Source organism: Scaptodrosophila lebanonensis, unplaced genomic scaffold, assembly GCF_003285725.1.
Source record: "Scaptodrosophila lebanonensis strain 11010-0011.00,11010-0021.00 unplaced genomic scaffold, SlebRS2 tig00001415-arrow-pilon, whole genome shotgun sequence".
In the NCBI taxonomy this organism is placed as follows: domain Eukaryota; kingdom Metazoa; phylum Arthropoda; class Insecta; order Diptera; family Drosophilidae; genus Scaptodrosophila; species Scaptodrosophila lebanonensis.
This window is the reverse complement of record NW_022060742.1, coordinates 9,457,473-9,478,078: the sequence shown is the minus strand read 5'-3', so window position 1 is coordinate 9,478,078 and position 20,606 is coordinate 9,457,473. Positions and strand designations below refer to the sequence as shown.

Genomic DNA, 20,606 nt, shown 5'->3' with positions numbered 1-20,606 from the left:
GTGTGAATCATGCCGTGCTGCGCTGTTTCTGCTTCATTGCCGCAAAGATGCTGTTGCAGTTTCTGCTGTTGTTGTTTTTTTTGTTTTTGCTTTTGCTGGCTGGTGACATGTTGCTATATTTAAACGCTGCTGTTGCTTTTGCTGCTGCATCTGCGATTTGAAAATTGCATGTTGCTGGCCCATTTGTTGGCTCCAAGTTGGAGGACTCGGTGCGCAGTTTTTGCGCTTGAATTGCCATGAACTTGAAACGACTTTAAGCATTTCTATGCAGCTGCACTGAATTCGATTTTGTGTTTGACGTGTGTGGGTGTTTTCTACTGCCAGGTCGAGGCAATCAATTTCCAAGACATGCCATCTGGAGGCGCAACGACCAAGTCATTAAGTGCCGCCTAGTCGCTGGGCCAGGGTTGGGTTGGGTCTGCAACTCCAATTCGTCGGAGCCCAGTGAATCGAAGCGTGGCTCAGGTGTTAGCTGCTTTGCCAGTCCGCACATGTAACTAGTGCCGTTTCCGGCCATCGAGCCACAAGCAGCGGCAACAAGCACTTACGGATGTTGTATTCCCCCAACTGCTAACGAACTGCAGCGGCTTTTTGTTAGTTTTTCTCGCACGCTTCGCTTGAGACTCACAGCCAGACCCCGAGGCGACAAAGTGCTAATGACATTCAGCTTTTATTTCAAGTTTTAGCGGGCGCTGTGTGAAGCCACACGTGTTGTGTCCAGCCAAGTCAGCAAACTTCACTAAAATTAACATTTGAATGCGCTCGGTGCACTTATTAGAACGGTTCTTTTGACCAATTCGAGATAAGGAACCAGCCACTGAATGGACTCTAATAACAGATTTCAACTTCCGCCGACTTGCTTGCTTGCTTGCTTATTAAAAAGCCAAATCAGCCTCAATGCCAGTCAGTTCCTATATTCATTCCCAAGCTGCTGCGTTGGCGTCAGCCACATAATCCATTGAGCAATTTAATTAAGAGCGTGGACCACCAGCAGCGTCCTTTGGCGCAAAACTGTTAGCTTCGTATTGCAAATTCAGCATTCAATGCCCTTCGGCTAAAGAGTATATGCAGTTTGTAGACAGTATGTGTAACCCATAAATGGCCCTTCCTGAATCTGTTTTTTTTATGAAGTGTTTTGTAATATCATTAAGTGGAATTGGGATTTATAGATTTATATAGTTAGAATTATAAATAGTTTTAAGAATTGCCCATTATTGAATGGGCTGAGTTCAGGAACACTTTTCATTTATTCTGACATTGGTACTAAAGCAATACTTTGTCTGAAAAATAATCGACTAGTGACGGACTGAAAATTATTTGTTTTAACTTAAACTATAAATTCGGAAACTATTTCTTTTTATTTTAAGATTGTGTTTAGCAAATTATTCATAACATATATCGATCCATTCCACCAGAACTTTGTTTGCATGAACTAATATAGTGGCCTGGTCAAGGGCGCTGATATAGACGAAATATCAGCAAATTTTCTACGAGAACGAGAACATAAAATGCGTAACGCCAAAGAAAAGGCATGCATCGTTTGCTCTCACCAACGCCCAGTAGCTCCCCAATCTCACAAATCATTCATAATTGTCCTTGCATCTTAAACTTTCGCACCAATGGGGAGTTTTGTATGGTTATATTTATCTTTTTGGGCATTCCTCCTACATGAGATTCTTGCATTTGAATGGCTCCGAACAAGGGAAAGGAACAAATGATTCATAAAACATGTACATATATATAAATAATTATTTATATATAGACAGATAAAAGTATGACGATAAATTAGCGCCGTACTACGAGTAAAAACACAGAGTTGAAGTGCTTCACTAAAATCGTAGAACTGTCTAAAATAAAATTTGTTGAGCTTCCAATATTTTTTGGCAGCTGTTTTGAAAATTATAGCCAAGACTTGCTTTCCACAAATAAAACTAAGTTGGTTTTTTAAAACAACGTTATTTTTATTTATTTTAAATCTCCACTGTCAACTACTAAGTACTAATATTATGGCTGTGGCTCTGACCGACTGTCTTGCTTCGCCTAAAACCACAAACAAGGGAGATCGAATTAATCCTCTTCGAATGCTGGAGAGCAACTAAAACGAGACTACTAGACTAGACTTTGATGAGCAAGAGCGCTGCCTTTTACAATATTAATTATGTATGAATTTACGTTACAAATTTAAGACAAATATTAACTCGATTGGGATGACTTCGCTGACGCTGCGCGGCATCGAGTTACTTTTAAACATCGCATCAAACGTTTATCAACTTTGTCGCGAACACTCCCATCCTCTCTAGATACTGAATTAGGCACTCTCACAACTAGATGCAATTTTTGTACTCTGTACATGAAGTGTTCAAAAGTATTTTAGGTTTACGAGAGGTGAAAAATGTAACAGGCCGAAGGAGGCGTGGCAGACCCCACAAAGTATATATATTCTTGATCAGCATGACAAGAAGAGTCGATCTATGTCTGTCTGTCCGTCTGTCTGTATGAACACCTGTATCTCAAAGATGCTCACACAGACACGAATAAACACGCATAGACATGCATCCACTCACATATACACAATTCCTATGCAAATGTCTAATAATACACCTTTTACGTGAGTTCAAATACCAACTGAGGTAAATTTTGTTTTTAAATTGTCTTAATTTTTATAATTTCTTTATTTATGCTACACATATGTACAGAGCATTTCAAAGTCGGGACACTCGACTTTAGCTTCTCTAATTGTGCATCCTACATAAGATAATTTTACTAAGCTCACATAGTGTCTCAAAGCAACAGAATTTTAATTAAACTCTCTTCATTACATCTTCAATGACCTCATCATAAATTAAACCAAAAAAATTTGATTTTAATTCTATGATTAACTTAAAAGTGTACTTACCGTTTGTTTAGGCTGATCCGAACTGTATGCCGATTAGTTATCTGGGAGATAAGAAATTGCAATTTATTTGCAGAGCATCCATAGCTATTCGTACTTGACTAGTTTCAACTGAAGCGCTGGCAACTTGACGCGCCAATTCTGCAGTATTTTGTTTATAGTTTTGAAGGCTTTATCTCGTGTACACCTCAGCAATCTCTGCAGTGTTGCGGGCCTTGAGAGTAGTGTCTGCGGTTGGGTCCGATTACTCTGGCGGCCTCGAATTTTTGTTTGACTTTTTGCGGTTACACTTGGACCACATGCACTGAATCAAATGTATTTGAAATGAGCTCTAATCGGGCGCATGCACTGCACAGATACTTTTGTATCTTTCGGTTTTTTCACAGGCCCCCACCCGCAGTGCTAATAAAAGATCAATTTCCTGCTCAGCTGCAAAAGATAGAAGAGTATCTAAGTGCTTTGCCATGGAAAAGTTCAATGGCTCGTGCTGCATTGGCATTTTGTAATTATTTCTCGTTTTCAACGCTCAACTGTCGACTGAGCGTCATGTAGCTTTCGCTATCCATCCGCCACCTATCCGATAGATACTAGTAATTATTGCTGCAGCTTTTGTGCTGTGTTCATTTCGATTATAAAACCATGAAAATGCGCTGCCTCATCATCATCAGCTGCAACAGCGACAAAAGCGAGTTCATTACGACTGCATTGTATCTTTAAGATAAAGCAATTGTTTCTAGCATTTGTTTGATGGCCGTTAAATTGAAAATATGCTTGAGCTGTCATTTCAATTTGTGCGTTGAAAGCATTTAATTATGGCTGCGCATTTGATAGCAAGGGCAGCATGCAATTGAATTGTATCTTTAAGATACTTTAAGTAACGGCGTGCAACGCCGCTTTGCCCCCAAACAACAACAACAGCAACAAGAGCAACAAGAGCAGGCGGCACGTTAAGCGGATAATTGTCAGACCCGCCAGACAGACAGACCACGTAGCATAAAAAATGAAGCAAAAAAACTTTGAAGGGCTTCCTTGAAAATGAAAATGCCGCCCACACGGCCTGAAGCTTATGTAGCTGCTCAGACAGATACCCACTCGGCCACGCCCACATGTGACATACAATGTAAGCGACGTTTAACTGCCGAGAAAATCGATATTTTGGCAGTAAGTTGAGTCATATTTGGACGCCTTCGCAGAAAAAGAAGGTTAATTTGTACGGGTACGGGTCGCCAAACGAACACCAACCTCCGGATCAAAGCTCAACATAAATGGTATCTCACAGATACATCTTGTTAATCAAATTGAGCAGAGCGGAGCAAAGCAGAGCAGAGCATTGCATGCATAATGAATACTGAATGGGCACAATGCTCGTATGCTGCTGCCTCATGAAGGCGCACATTGTGCATCAATTATGTCGCATTAAGTGGCCGGGCTGGCAAGTAAGGCAGCATACTCGTACTAGCATCTTTGAGGCACAATTTACGTTATTCAAATTGTAGGAAGTTGACATTAATAATATTTTCTTTTTTTCATCTGCTTCTTCTTCTTCTTCTTCTCTGCATTATTTGTATGCGTGAGCGCCTGCCTCTTGATGGGGCAGCATTGAAGCAAGCAACAAACTTTCGTGGCTTTCACGCCCACACAAGTGGCAGTCGTTGAGGGGGCCTGAGGTGCGAGCTGCAAGCTGCGACGCTGCTTTATGGGCAACAACCACATGAAAATATATAAGTACATACATATATGCTATATATGCAACAATAACAACAACAACAATATATTATAAAGCATTTGCCTGCTGCCTTGGGTCGCAGTTGCAATGCCTGCGGCCGCGACTGTTGCAGCACATCAATGTCAACTGCTGCTGCAGTTTTCTGCCTTGTCGAGTGTGCTGTGCAGGCGTTGTTTTTTGTTTTCCATATTTTTTTTAAAGCTCTGCTGCCCAACCCATCAGCAATGGCGGGCAACGGGACAACAACGGCAACTTACTTCAATTTTCTGTTAATCTTACGCTGCTGCAATTGAAGTTCAACATCGTCGTCGTCTTCGTCATTTGCTTCATCTTTGTCTGCTGCTGCTTCTTCGCTGTTGCAGCTGCCCCTGTGGGTGTCGAGTGCAGTATGCGCAACACTTTAAAAATGCATTTGAAGCAGCAGCAGCAGACTCTTGAAGACGTTGCCTGCACTCGGAAAAATATTTACAAATACTAAGTTAATTGGGAAATAGTCTTTGAAAAAATGAATCATTCATCCATCAGTCAGGCTGTTTTTTCAAAAATAATTTATATTGCTATTTAACTAAATAGTGAACTATATAATATATAGTACATATATCAAGCTAATTCAATTTTTATTTTTAAATTTTGGATTACATTTTTCCATCTTCAGTGAACAAATCCCTAAATTGGTGTTAAGAATGCGAGCTAATAACAATGTATAAACAATTTTTTTACTCTTTTTAAAAACCCCTTGAATTGTTTCTAAACTTTATCTTAAATAGTTAACCTTTGAACTTTAATGTAAGCTGAAATTAAATAACATTTTATTCACTTTTAGTTTTTATTAAAAAACTGTTGAATGCTTTCCGTATTTTATCATCCATTTTTAATTTGAAAGATTTCGAAATATTAGCATATATCATATCAAGTGTCATCTTAAATGCAAATTTACATCAACTTTGAATCCTTATTTAAAATTGAATAAGAAACTTGTTCCTAAACAATATTCTCATGGGAAAAGTTTTAAAGCAATCCAATATTTGTATAATCTATAATTTCAACCAATGGCTTTCTTAGTTTTTTCCGAGTGTTAATCCGTGGCTGCCTAATCTCCGTTTTGCTTTCGTGCGCCAACCAAGAGGAGCTGCATTGTCAATTATTAACCGTTGTCAAGTTGCTTTCGCACTTCGAGGGCGGCGGCTGGGGCAGAGAAATGCAACGGCAGCGGCAAGTTGCAGGCGGTTGTTGTTGCTGTTGTTGTTGTTGTTGTTGCTGTTTCTGTTGTAACTACTCTTGCATGTTCTATTGTTTGTGATTATTTCCACTCACTTGAGCGCAAACGTGCGAGTATGCTTATGTATCTGAGGCGAGCTGGCGAACACGGTTTGTTGTCAATTTTTAAGTAACTTTTAATGGGCGTCGCTTTTTGTGTCTTTTTTGTATCTTTTGTGCCCGTTGTTGCTGTTGCTGTAGTTGTTTTTGTTCTTGTTGTCTGCTCAAACATGCAAGCCAACCATGGAACGATCCATTCATGTATCCCGCACTCATGCTCATTTATGCATTTAGTTTTATTTCGTTTTTCCTTTTTGTATCTCAACTGCCTTTGTGTCATAAAAGAGAAATGCTGAAGTAGTATCTAGAAGTTACATTGTTGCTCTGCAACTAGGTATGTGTGTTTATACCTTTGTCTGGCCTCGGTCCGTTGAGCTCCCTCGATCTATGGCCAAATTGTCTTTTAATGTGTCGAAATAAACACACACAACGAAAAGAAGACAGTACGAAAAAAAAAAAACAAAATGAGAAAGCAGCTCGTGTCCGCAATCTGACAATGACGACTATTTTGACTCGCACACAAAAGACCCAATTGACCTTTGAGAATTGTACCCAAGGGGATGCAATGTTTTTTTTTTTTTTTTTAAAAAAAAAAAAAAGATCAGTCGTCTTTACTTCACCTTCAAAGTGGTCAAGAAACATCCGCGTAGCCCCCGTTTAAACTACTGATGGTTGAGATGACAGTCCCAGATAGTTTGGGTGTGAAACCAGGATCTGTAGTGGAGTCAACAGAAAACATTCATAAAACTTTCTATGCTTGTTCTGAATAGTTAAAAAAAAAAGGTTGCAAAATTATGTTTCAACTAACTTTTAAGCGAAATTTAAGAAATCTTCTTTCAGCTCTAATTTAAGAAACACTGTTTAATACCTTAAATTGTTAATATCGCCCTGTTATCCCTTATTGAATGTCATTTCGGTAGTTTTAGTAAACAACTCCATATTACAAACACATCGGATTCAAGTTAAACTTTGTGCACCCATAAATTGTATAAATTTTTAATCGTCATGAGGGGAGACATCGATCCAGACAAGTTCGTTCGTCTGTCCGTCTGTATGAACGCCTAGATTATGGAACCAGTGGAACCCACATTGACCAGACTTGGTTTGCAATCTCTTCTAATCCCGCCAATTTATTTTACATTTTTGATTTTCGCCCCCCTTTCCCGCTTCATAGTTTCGTCAATATTGTCCACATTTCCACATAAACTAAACTTCTTACTTTCTTTTTATATTTTATCCCAATCGGTTTGCATCAGTTCTACGCTCCCACGCATGTAAAACAGCAGCATTCCATATTAACAAATTTAATCATATTATACTCAAAAATCCTCTAGTTAGTAAATTTAATAATAGATTAATTTTCCCCTTTCGGAATGAAAGTACCCCACAAAAAATCAAGTATATTCTTACTAAGAGCGAAGGTAGGAAAATAAGCCACATGTTCTTTACATTCTAATAAGAGTGTATAATTAAGTTTATATGTCGGAATACAGACTTAAGACTCTTGACCAGTTTCCAACGACTTTTGATACATTCTGTACTCCTTTATTAGAAACTTCCATTTAATACAGTGTTTACAAATAACCTAAAGCTCCAACTCTTAACTCTTGCTTCCATTTTCGAAAGCGCACTCACCTATTCAACATACATACTTCACATCAGTCCACTTAGTTATTTTCGTCTACTCTTGCATATTCTAGTAAATAATAGCGCCCATATGCCGTACCAGAGAAACACTTACCAAAAGGAGGGGAGATACCCCTTCAGAAACCGCCACCATGAAACAGGGCTCTTTAGCACTCCTTTGCCTGGCTGTGTCCTCCAAGGTGTTTAACCTCAACTCTGAGGGACACTTAAAAGCGTCTCATGTTTTATCTGCAAAGCAACATGACTCCATTATGGCCAGCTACAGCCCACAACAAAGCACGACACTTAGCTACTGTGTCTCCAGAACGAACAGGAACGTGAACATGAACATGTGCCACAGCCGACTTGAGTAAATAAAACTTTGTGCGCCTTGTGGTCGGCAGTCGTTGGTCTATTGTAGGTGGTTGGTTGTGGGTGGTTGTGAAGTTGGGCCAAGTGGGCGCAAACATCGCGGTTGGTTACGGTCGGTCATAAAACGTCGCCACAACTAGACAACTTTCAACTTGCTGTGCCATGACAATAATTCTTGGCGTAAAGGGGCATTTTATGTATTGCATGTATTTGCTTGGTTTTTTATAGCCTACTTACAGGCGCAACAACAGCAACACAACTTACGACTAATACAACAAATTGGAGTGTGGGCGCCACACAAAGCCATATAATTGAGCTCAAACATTAAGCGGATTTTCGGTTTTTGGCCAAAATTGCTGGAACCAGTCATTTTTATTGAGGGTTGGCATGTCGCTGTCGCTTCTTAAGGAAGCCTTTGGATTTGACAGCATATTGAAATTTCAGACATTTTGCTATTGAATTACCATTTTGTGTACATTGGCGAACGATTTCCGGTTTCGCGTCCAGCTACTGATCCAATTTTCGTTGGGAAGAAGGACTCCTTAATTATCAGCCAAACGTAACCAGGCATCGTCATCGGCAAAGAGAGAGCGATCAGAAGAAACACATGTTCAGTTGTCGTCTAAATGTCTGACTGTCTATCTGTTTGTCTGCCCTGACACGCTTCCCTTTGCGCTGTCATGCGGCACACACTGGGCGAAAATAGATGCTTATTGAAAGTCTAACGATCCAATAGGCTTGTTATTATTTAAGAATAAACTAAATCAAGCATTTTATCATCGACAATCAATTTTGTGAGCTCCTTCAGCAGAGATCAATTTACACAAACAATGGATGGTGTTGAGAAATTAATTCACAAGAACCACATACATTTGAGGAAACGTGTTGCACATAAACACCAACACATAAAACGAACACTGTAGCTTCTTCGGTTCACATTAAAGTCAGTACAAAGGCAAATCAACTTCTTTGGATTACAATGCACTAAAAAGCGGAACATCTGACGGTAGTACTGTCTAGCGATGGAATATAACACTATTTTATGTGTTTTACACGCTCCCACATTAACGTCTCTTTTGCACACTCTAATCCAGTTCCCAGAATAGTACTGACTTATCTCCGTCCTTCATCAATTCGCATATTAAAAGTCTTGATGTACAGCCTCAGAAGTAAAAGGGCTTTAGTGAGTGCCCTATGCCTTTAAGATAAGCCCTTCTAATAAGATCTCCTGTAACCCCTATCTAACAATTCCTGGACTCATTTTGTATTGAAACTATTCCATATTATGTATACATATAGTAGGAAAAAAATGTTTTATTGCTAGTATCACCAATTCTACAGTTGAAGCTTTATACTATACCACTATTTAAATTATATAGCAATAAAGTACAAGAAAGCTTTTATCATGGACTAGCAGGTATTGCCCGTCAATATAATGTTTCCAATTGTATTTATTTTGTGTGTGCATAACCTACCCATATGTTTTCACCTTATAAGTTTCCAGTAGGAAGGCATTTAAGGTATTTAAATGAACATGTTCAGTAGTCCGTTACATTTTTGTTCTTGCCATTTCGTTAAACGAACATGACCACTATAACTAATATTTTTTAAAGCTCGTTTTCCCTCCTTTGGAGCTCGAATTTTCCAAAAATCCTTCTTAGTGAGCACCTACATTATGACAGGATACTTGAGCCTAAATTTCAGTTTCCTTACTTTTACCGTTTGGGCTGTGGGGTGTTGATTGTGTTTCAATTTTTCAACGGAAAACCCCCCCTTTTTCATGCCCCAGGAAAAATGGTGAAAAACCAAGTATACAGTTTTTCTTGTATTCTTTTTGAGAGTATACAAACTAAGTTTGAAGTTAATTGGATGAAAATTGGAGATTTTTCATACAAACGTTGGAGCCCGTTTTCCCCCCTTTGGCGTTCGAATTTTCCAAAACCGCTTCTTAGTGCTCACGTACACCATTGAAGACAACATGTGTCCAATTTTCAGCTTCCTAGCTCTTACCGTTTGGGCTGTGCGTTGATTGCCAATCAGTCAGTCAGTCAGTCAGGACAAACTGTTTTATATATATAGAGATTATTCATTTGGATTTAAACTTGCCTTGATATATTCGAACACAACCAGACCACTCTCTAACTGCAGTTCCTATACATAGAAATAGAATGAAGTCGTTGTTTGCTTTTATTTGTACTTACCACACATCATTTCTCTCAGTGTTCGATTGCATTTTACGTTAAGCACGCCCCCGCCACATTTTGTGGGTTTCCTCAATGCGATCATCTGGCATTCATTCATTGGTCCTACACGCGAACGTGACGGGCATACGTCAAGTTTATATTTTCGGTGCGTAATTCGATATCTATTTCATATGCCATACATTCTCGGTTACCTCAAGTCGTCGTATCTATCAGTTCATCTATTTGTCGGGGTGAACTGCATGCGCCCACATATATATAATTATACTTGCTACTGTGTTAGACTAACAGCTGCTTTCAACGATTTCAATGAAATGCTTCAGTAGCTTTAAAGGGCCTGTGTTGCCTTTAATTGAATTTGAATAGAGCATACATAACTACTTAGAGTTCAGTTTAAGGCGCTGAAACAGCCCCTATCCCCAAATCCGATTTTGTGTTCTGCAGGCGTGAAAGTTGTGTCCATAGTTGTTGACATGTGGGTAGTGAGTTGTGGGTGTTGGTATTGGTGTGTGTGTGTGTGTTTCGTCACACACACGTGCCTTTGTGACAAATTCTAAGGACACACAGATCCCACGATTTGTCTGGATAAGCCCAGAAGCAGGAAAAGCATTGACGACGAGGTCGAGGACGACGACGACTAGTTTAAATTCGCGTCACAGTTTATTGGCTTTGTGTCGAGAAGTTGCGCCTCATGAAAAGCTGACATGAAAAATGGCAAAACAACAACAGCAACAAAAAGCGGTAGCAGCTAAAAAACAACAACAAATGTATTTGGCATATTTGTGAGAAAATTTGACGCAGCAGGACGCGACTTTGGCAGAAGCACAAATAGGGTGGAATGAGTGGCCAAACGAACCAACGAACGGGTGGAGGGTAAAATACTCGTCGTAATGACGCATCAAAGTGATTTCCCAGTGACAGATGTTTCCTAAAAAATAAAACTGCGCCTCGTAGGGAGCGGATGGCTCAACACTTGCCATTAGGTAAATGGAATTGCGCCTGGTTCCTTAGTTGGCATAGTTGGCCAGCAACTATACGTACACTCGAAAAAATTGCGCTTTAAGTGTACTCTTTCATTATTGAAACCAGAAAGAAAGACACATACAAAACTATATAATAAAACATGGTATTTTATTTCAAATAAGCAATTTAAACATTGGAAAACCATTCTTCATTATATCTCTCACTAGAAAATGTAAAGCTACGGTTAGATCTGCAACAAAAGTTACGTAGAACAACTTGTTGAAAAGTAAAGTGTTTACAATTACAATTCTTACGAGTTTAAATCCAATTAACTTTCAATGACACTCAAATATTCAAGGGCTGCTTAATATCTATTGTCAGATAGATAGATAGATATTGTTAGAATGTACATATTTCTATATATATATTTATATATTTACTCCAAAGTGTAAAAAGTGTATACATATATTATGAACATATACATATAGTGTAGACATGCCCATCCATCCTGATGTCAGGATTTCGGAAGCGGCTGAGCCCACATAGCGCAAATGAGTACTCTCTAGTCCCTAGGCAAAATTTATTTGAATTTTGCCCTTTCCCCTCACTACAGAATTTCGTCCATAATCCCAATGCTACATAAACTTAGCTATCCATACTCAATTCTTATGCCCTTCTCAACGTTTGTTTTAAATTTGCACAATCGGTTCATTGTAAGAGAAGTTATTTGCGAAACAATTTATTTCCAGTACTTTGCAACTGAAATGCAGCAGCAGGCGCGCTCTTCTTCTTCCATTTGCTCCTGCTATATGCGCAATTTGTTTGGGTGCGGGATATTCCACTGTCTGATTTAAATATTTAAAAGCTGTTTGCATACTTTTATTTTTTTTAAGTGTACATATAAATATGTATGTATACATACATATGTACATACAATCACGGCAGGCGCTGCACGGCGTTAGTCCTCATAGCTTGTATTTTGCATTTACTGTACAAGCGATGCGCCGCCATGTGCCATATTGGTTTGCGTCCCTCTCCTCTCTCTTTATTTGCCTGTAACGGGCAATGCACAATCCCTGCACACAACAAAAACACACACACACACACACACACACACACACACATAGACAATCGCACGTTCGCCCTGCTTGCGCTATTTCCAACAGCTCTGCTGCTGCCATCGTCGGCGTCGACGCCGTTGGAAATCAAACAGACAACCCCTATGCCGCACGAAAACAGTTTGTTGCATGCAACAGAGGCATGAGCGGCGCTTTCCAGCAACACGACACACGTACATACACAATGCCGCAAATAGAGCGAGCACGCGAAGAAGAAGCACAGCAACAACAGCACTTCAATTTTCAGCTCACTTCAATTTTCCATTGTGAGAGCGGTGTCCGCTCTCTGCCCACAAACGCTGCCGACGTCGCCGGCGCCGTCGCTGCTGCCGCGACTCGCATCCATCGTGGATGCGCCGGCGAACAGTTTGAGCCACGCTCTGCTACATGCCGCACGCTTTTTGGTTTCGAACGGGCGCCACACGCGAATTTCGCTCTCCGATTTGAACGCCAACTGTAGGAAAAATAAAAAAGAAAAAGAAGAAGCAGCTGATAAAGGATAATCCCCACTGGCCGCCCACACGCTGCATGAATTTGTATTTGTGTTGAAATATAAGAAAAGAATTTTTAAAAAACCACAACGAAACGAAGAAAATTCGGTGAATTTTTTGTGAAACATTCGTGTGTGTGTGTTTGTGTGTGTGAGTGCGATTTATCTCCCAGGAATAAACGCGAAAAATTTGTGCGCGCATCCAAAATATATACACACCTAAGTCCTGTAGGATTCGGGCTGTATACATGCTCGGAATTTATAATTGGATTATTTTTATATGCCATATTTTTTGCCAAACGTGCAAATTGTTTGACTGCCTCCTCCATAGCGCCAACTGAATCAAGTAAGGATCAAATCATTAACGTATTAAAATATAAATCAATTATGTGATTTTTACCAACAATTTAAAGGAATTGTATTACTCTGTAATAAAGTAAACTTTGAACTAAAATTGTTTTTCATATTGAAAATAACTTTTGTAGAGCGAAGCATTTTTCAAGTGCCTTTTTTATTGCCTCTCAAGTGCTGACGAAGGGATATACCTCGAAAGAAGTGTTGAGTGTTAGGCGTATCAGTTTCATGTACTGATTTTAACGATCTGCATTCCTTTCGTCTTCAGTTACCCAATATTGACATTTAGCTGGTGATTTATTTCGAACAGAAAACATTATTGGGGATCAAATTCCTTTCAAGAAAAGAACTAACGAGATAAGCTGCGCAGATATCAATGGTATTAATTTTATCTGGGCTGTAACATAAACAAATTCTATTTAAATCATATAATGACTTCTTGAAAGAAGCGTAAAATATAAACTTCTTTAAAACCAATATAATCCCCGTATTGGTGAATGAAGAAATATTCAAAAACATTAGCATTGTTTTCATAATCTTGAGATGTTGTTAAGATATTATTACAACCATATCTAATATAACGATGTACCATAAATAAATGCTATACCAATAGTCTGTTTCCAAACAGCTTTCGGTTTATTATTGTCGCAACAATATCTGGAGTCCTCTTTCATTTAAAACAACTTATTTTATATAATTTATTATGTCTTAAATGGTATCGATTTGTAAGCAAAAAAAAATAATAACACCTTTACAAACTTTTTTATATTTACAAACTTTTTTTCTGAGCACCAGGATTTACGGCTGGGACTTATCATGTCATATCTAATATCTAGAGAGAATTTGTCGTACTCTTCTATTGAAATCTCCAACTTACGGAAACCCTAACTCCTTTTTCTAAGCACCTTGGCACTCCCTTTTACAAATGTGGTTTATAATGTCAAAGCTCACATATGAAGATGGAAAAACTCAAGCCTCAAGCTGGGGTTAATGATATTAAAGAAAACTCAAAAGAGTTTTAGAACTTATTTAATTTCCTGCACATCCGCAATAATAAAACGTGCTGTAGTCCACTTTCTAAGCATTATCTTTACTGCTTTAGTAATATAACTATAACCCAGTTTTTTAGTTTAGATTTCAAAGTCGCTTACTTTTGGTTTAAGCACGCCATCATAAATCTCTGGGATTGGTTTACAGAAGTACTCTTACCATTTTTCTTTATATTTTTATTCTACGACTAGGAATGAGATGAATTTGTGAATGTATTTTTGTCGCCACATCAAATTGTAAAGCAAATAAACGCATTCGGTTGAAATCCTTGATCAAATTTATTGCGCAAACTTAAACATTTCCGAACTAATCCTCAAATGTCATTGAAATATTTCCATCCATCAGCAATAAGAATGGGGGGACCCCTTTTTGAGAAGCAGAGCTAAGGCCATAATTGAAATATGTCTGTAGAAATGCAGCACCAAATATGTATATGGATATGAATGATAAAAATAATTCCCTTTCGCGCCATTATACCAAAAATAGCATGCTCATCAATATGCATAACGCTGTACGCGTTGGAGTTGGGAGGAAAATAAATCCAAAAACGAAATCCTAAACAAACACGTGTGTGTGTGTGTTGTGGACTTTAAGCTGCGCTATAATTCAATAATAATAAATTAATAGGCGCAGGCAATTAAAGCGAAAAAGAAGAACAAATATGTTGTGCCGCTGTGGGATAGAGAGGAAGCAAAAAAAAAAAAAAAAGAAAAGAGAATAATATAGGCCGCCCAAGAGACTTCCGGGAATCATTAACAAAAACAGCAGAAGATAAAACGCGACGTCCAATGTAAAATCAGCCGAGCAAGGCACTAAAACAAAAGTACAAAAAAAATAACAAACGACACCGCCATGGCCAAAAAAAAATAATAATAAATACAGTTGGGGAAAAACTTCAATTGACAGCGAGGAAAACTGGCAACGCGTCGACGACATGACGCAACATTTGCATGCGAGGGAAAATTTATTGGGGCAACAGCGGCAAGCGTTTCGAATGTGGCAACTTCAGCTTTTGGCTTCAACATTATGTTCCATGTCGACCATTGTCTGTGCTTTCTCACTCGATTGCCTCAGAGAAGAAAAACGCTCCGTGAAAATGTAACAATTTCATTGCTGTTGCTGCTGTTGCTGCTGTTACTGCTATTGCTATTGCTGATGTGTAATAAACAATTTTCAATTTGAAATACATATCTGTGTTATGTAATGGCGGCACGTTTGTCTCACCATTTTTGTTGTCCCAGCATGGCTTTCACTCGAATGTAAACAACAAAACAATTAGAGGGACGTACGTTGCGCCTCAATTTTCCAAGCAAATAGAAGTTTGATTACAACGCCCACAAAGGGAAAGTCGCTTTTTTCCTTTTCTTGGGTAAACAATAATACTTTCAACAGCACACTGAAGACAAACAAAGTGCAGTTGCTGCTCGGTTCACGGTCAAATGTTTCATTTCAGTGTGCTTTTCCGGGCGCCTTAAATCACTCAACGCCCCGCCATCCCCGCCATGGGTAATCTCGAGTGCCCACTAATGGGCCCATAGAATCGAACGAGCAATGGGCTCTATTGACACTAACTAATGAGGCGACCATGGTGCACCGCCATAACGTAAATTTCATTGTTGACAAACAAAACAAATATGGACTGGATATCTATCCAAAAATTTCAAACTCAAAAAACAGACACACACACACACACATTGCATTGCTCGCTTGGGTCATAAAGCAGAATTTCGAATATACCTTGTTCCATATCCTGTGGCGCACATACATCTCTCTTCCTCTCTCTCTCTCGGTCTCTCTGCCTGCTGCTGTAAGTTATCAAATTTTCAGAATCTTGCGCCCTTATCTCAAATGTTTCTCGTTAAAAGAAAAAACTAGAAAAAACTGTCATGTCCTTAGGCCGACTAGGCTGGTAGGCGGTAAACAGGCCGTGCTGTCCGAATCGCGATAAAGTACGCAATAAAAAATTGTACGTTACATTCGACTCGTACTGGCTGTTGTCGTCGAGATAACGCCACAGCCAGTCACATCAAGGTAGGTAGGTGTTTGTTCAAATCCAGAAACCAAGGTTACAACAGGGCCCAACCCTTGTTGCTCTTTTTTATGTTGCTGTCTCTAAAGTGGATGTAATTTCGAATTCATAAAATTTGGAAGCGGTTGTCGGCATACAGATTGCAAGCATTTCCCAACTGAAATCGCATGTGTGATTTCCTCAGTCCTGTGGGAATCTGCTTCGAACACCCTTTTCATACAACAATTTTCACGCTCTGAAGTTTTAGGCGCCGCACTGTGGGCTAAATATTAGGAAACAATTGAAAGAGATCATTCGCAGTGGATTATTGTGGACATATTCGTACTTGTAATTAAAATTCCATTTCGAACTTTTCTCCAGCACTTTTGGGAACAAGTCAGGCATTTAATTCTCCACATCTGAGCATTCCTTTTCCGATTATGTACTTTTCTTCTGAGAGCTGATTACGATGTGATAGCAATTATTATTATTATTATAGAATATCTTGAAATCTACATCTGCTTAATCATTAAACTTATATTGTTTGTACAGATTTCGTTGTTTCCAATTTCTAAATTAATATTTTTTCGTGCAGTGTCTGAATCGTCTCAGTTTTAACATAAGAAAAACAAATCAGATAAATGGATATAGAAATGAATAGCCTTCAATTAACATTTAAGATGTTTTCAATACTAGCCGTTATTAACAAAAAAAAAAACCTAATTTGAAAATTAGTTAAACAATTGAAATTGATTTATTTGTTTGCTATATCACATTTCACTTGGATAATGAAATTATATTGTTTTCTGTGCGTTTCGATCAATGTGCAATATGATAGCATATTCGTGATTATCGTACAACCAACACTATTATTTTCAAATCGGATTACATTTGAGTGCACGCGATCAATAAGCTTTAAGTAATAAAGACATTCTTTATTTTTGTTTGAATTTTGCATTCCTTATAGCAACTATTTGTATACTTGTTTATTTTTGAATATATATTTATAAAGTTACACGTATATAGTTGAAATGTCAATTTAACATTATTAAAAGTGATAAAATTATTATGATTATAAAAGTTGTTGGCAGAGTTTAAAGAATAAAATTATGTTGTTCTTAGTTCTGACATGCTACAACTTTGATCGACAAATTGAGACTAGCTTCATTTACGTGTCACTTGAAGCATAAGAAAAAGGCGCGATATTCAAACTTAAAATAAAACCGCTCTTATTTTTGTAAAACGAAAACTGAAACAGTGGAAATGACGTCATTTCTTCTCCAATTGTCAGTGTTTTTCGACCCATGGTTCACCCTCCCCATCCAGGAAGACCGGCATATAAAGCACCCACCTGCTTGGGGTAGACACATCCAGCTAGCAACCGCACTGATTACCATCTATTAGAAATATAAATATAAATGGGAACCTGAGTACTTGGCACGTGGAGTGAACCGCGTGGATTTTGCGGTTGTGCGAGAATATTCGCAAATATGTGCGTGTGTCGCGGCCAGAATCCACGGATGGGTAAGCTCGTAAATTGAAGTGTGCCTTCATGACACGTGCACGAAGAACGCAAAGGTAGATGTGAAGTTCAGTTGATGGGTTCGGGGCACGCATTTTCCATACTGATTGAACGACGAACGCTCAAGTTCATTACCATGTGCTTGGCTGTCTGATAAATCGGCATAAAATTAACAATAAAACAAGAACATCAGCGGGGCAGAACGTTAAAAGTTAATTTGAAGCGGCTCGTTTCTTATGGAGCGGGCGTCATTACATCGCAACGGACGTTTAATAAGTTTTGTATCTGTTAGATACACACGAATGGGCTCGAGGCTATGCGGCTGCCGCTTCTATGCTCGTAAGTACTTGAACTCTTGCTTGTTAGCATATGGCAGGCCATAGGTACGTCCACCTGTCAGCTCTCCCCACTCTATCCCTGTCTCTTCTTGGTTCGCCTCGCTTGTTAGTTGACTTGTTTTTCGGCCCTTCATAAAGCCATTAACTTTGGCCATCATGCCGCTTGTTACCATCGGCTCGGTCTGCCGGATGACAAATTGACTTCGTTAGAAGTTGGGATGAAAAATTAAGCGCAAATTGAAAAATGGTTGAACACTGTGGCCGCAGGTTGTTGTATGAATGCGGCGCTGATTGCTTTATAGCATGGTCATAGTTAATATATTTGCATAGCTGAGCAAGTTATCATGGAAGCTGGTGAAGGTGGCAATGCCTAGAAGCCATTTTTAGTTGCAATTTATTTTGCAATATCCCCCAACACTTAGAAGAAAATAAGATAGGCTAGATATTAATGGAGATTAAGTCGCTTTGGGCAGCCTGAAAATCCGTATGGCCATGATTATGGATCAAAAGCTGTGTCCATTTAGCGATGAATGTTCTACCGTTCGATAGTATGAACTTTTTCTGCTCGGGTGCTAGAAAAGATAAAATTTGGAACCTTATCATGCATAATGCTCTTATTAACTTATTTTTAATATTATAAGTTTTTTAAATATATAATTGGGATTACATTTGCTCAACTTACCATTTAATAGTGATTAAAATGGTGCCGACAAGGTATTATTAAAATAATAAAAACTGACACTATAGTTAACGATCTTAAAATTTATAAATTCCTTGCGAAAATATCGAATAGTTTGTTAGCTCAATTTTGCTAAAAAGGCTCTTTCGTTTAATGAACAGCTTGGCACAAAAAGGCACAAATAGTTCCTCTGATGACTGAGCGGGCTATAATATTATATAAGAATTATGCACAAAATCATAAAACTGGGATAGAGAAATTCGAAATATTAGTTTTATAACGGTTAGTTGCCAATTCATGTAGAATTATTTTAAGGATAAAACCCCTTTCATTTGGCAAAGTGATCTTCTTCCACAAATGTAATTCTCGCTGTTAAAAATGTGAATTTTTCTTTTAATATAAGCATGTACTTCTTTATTTGTGGGCTATCTGGAGATTGGTAAAGACTTATAGAAACAAGTTGGGATATATTTTGGGTCAACTTTGTTTTAAATAACTCTTTAAATATTGTTTTACTAATATGTGATATATTGGCAGCACTATAATTTATATTTCTATTTATTTATATTTGAATTAATTGAGAATGTAATAAACAGAAACGCTAAATTTTTGGTGCAGTGTAACTGCAGGCCTGCAGACAACTCCTTGCCAATCCACCCACAAATTGTTCAGCGCGTGTTAATGGCATTCATTCGCTGTTTTCCTTTCCACTCCACCAATAATTATAGTTGCTTTGTTCTTGTGGTAGTTGCTGTTTATTTTTTGCTGCTGTCTAGACGAATTTCCGCGTATATACCTACTTGCCTCTCATCTGTCTGCCGGGACCGATCAAAAGCATTTGTTTGCACTAAAATCCAATCCAGAAACGTTTCAAATTTATCGCACTCATGATTTTTAATGCCGCCCAGCCTTGGCACTTCCACCACCACTACTACCACGACTCAAATACTAGGTGCCTGGGCTTTGGTGTCCTGCCGCTTTCTAATATCCTGTTTAATTGTCCATAAACAAACGCCCACACTACGGCTTGCCTTTTTAGTCGAACCCCCGAAACTAACGCTTGCAACTTGCTCAAATGCGCTTTGTGGCAATGTCCAACATGTCAAAACACACCTCGACCCTGCCCCTGCCACTGCCCCCGCCCTAAGCCGTTTCCGGGCCTTACTGCGTGTCAACACGCACACCGTTGGCGACGGGATGGGGGGGGACCCGGGAGGTGAGAGTGTTGGTGGCAACTATTGCCGCCATAATTCAGGTTCATACTTGGCTGGCGGGAAAAAGCCGCAAAAACGCGTGTGTTAGTCAACAAAACAACAACAGCATTTGTTTCCTTTTTCACTGCCCTGCCGTTGTCGGTTCTTCCCATTTTTTTACTCATTTTTTTTCGTTCCATTTCATGGTTCAGTGCAGTTAGTTGGGCCATACAGGTTGTACCTTTGGGAAACACAACACTCGCATTTTTCCCATTGGACTTTAGGGGTTGGGTTTACCTTTCTTCGTATACATATATTTTTGGTTAATCTACCAAATTGTCCATTCGAAATGCACACAATAATTGCATTTTTATGCGTTTCAAAGTGTTCTCTTTTGTAATAGTAAGGATACTAAAATTTATTAGTTGATTAGAACTAAGCGCTTGTTCTTTATCCACCGTTTATGTTGGCCAATAACTTATAGTAGGTGTACGCCGATATATCTGAAGTTATAGGTTGCTGTCTGTTGGTGTGCGTGCAGCCAATTAGTTGCGTTTTTTATCGTTGCATGCTTTTAGGAAACGCATAGTGGGCTGCAACTATAAAACTTTCCACAAATTGATGAAACGCAACAAAGTACCAACACGTTAATTCCACTAAATGTCCATTTAAGTGTAAATTCCATCCAAATAGATAAGATTAAGTTAGATAATCATAAGAATCATTTATCAATATAATGTGGGAGTAAATAAAATG

The 20,606-nt window shown here is 38.7% G+C and overlaps 1 protein-coding gene across 2 annotated transcripts in view; it reads left to right on the top strand.

The window, feature by feature from the left end:
• The window catches only part of LOC115632432 (neurotactin), a 45,647-nt gene that overhangs the window by 15,018 nt on the left and 10,023 nt on the right, over nucleotides 1-20,606 (top strand). Inside the window, exon 1 of one of the 2 annotated variants that reach the window (XM_030529576.1) lies at nucleotides 12,896-13,052. The exons of the other annotated variant lie outside the window; for it this stretch is intronic. The gene's annotated coding sequence lies outside the window, so the exon portion shown is untranslated. Of the gene's footprint in view, nucleotides 1-12,895; nucleotides 13,053-20,606 lie in introns of those variants that run through there. 2 annotated transcript variants of the gene reach the window in all.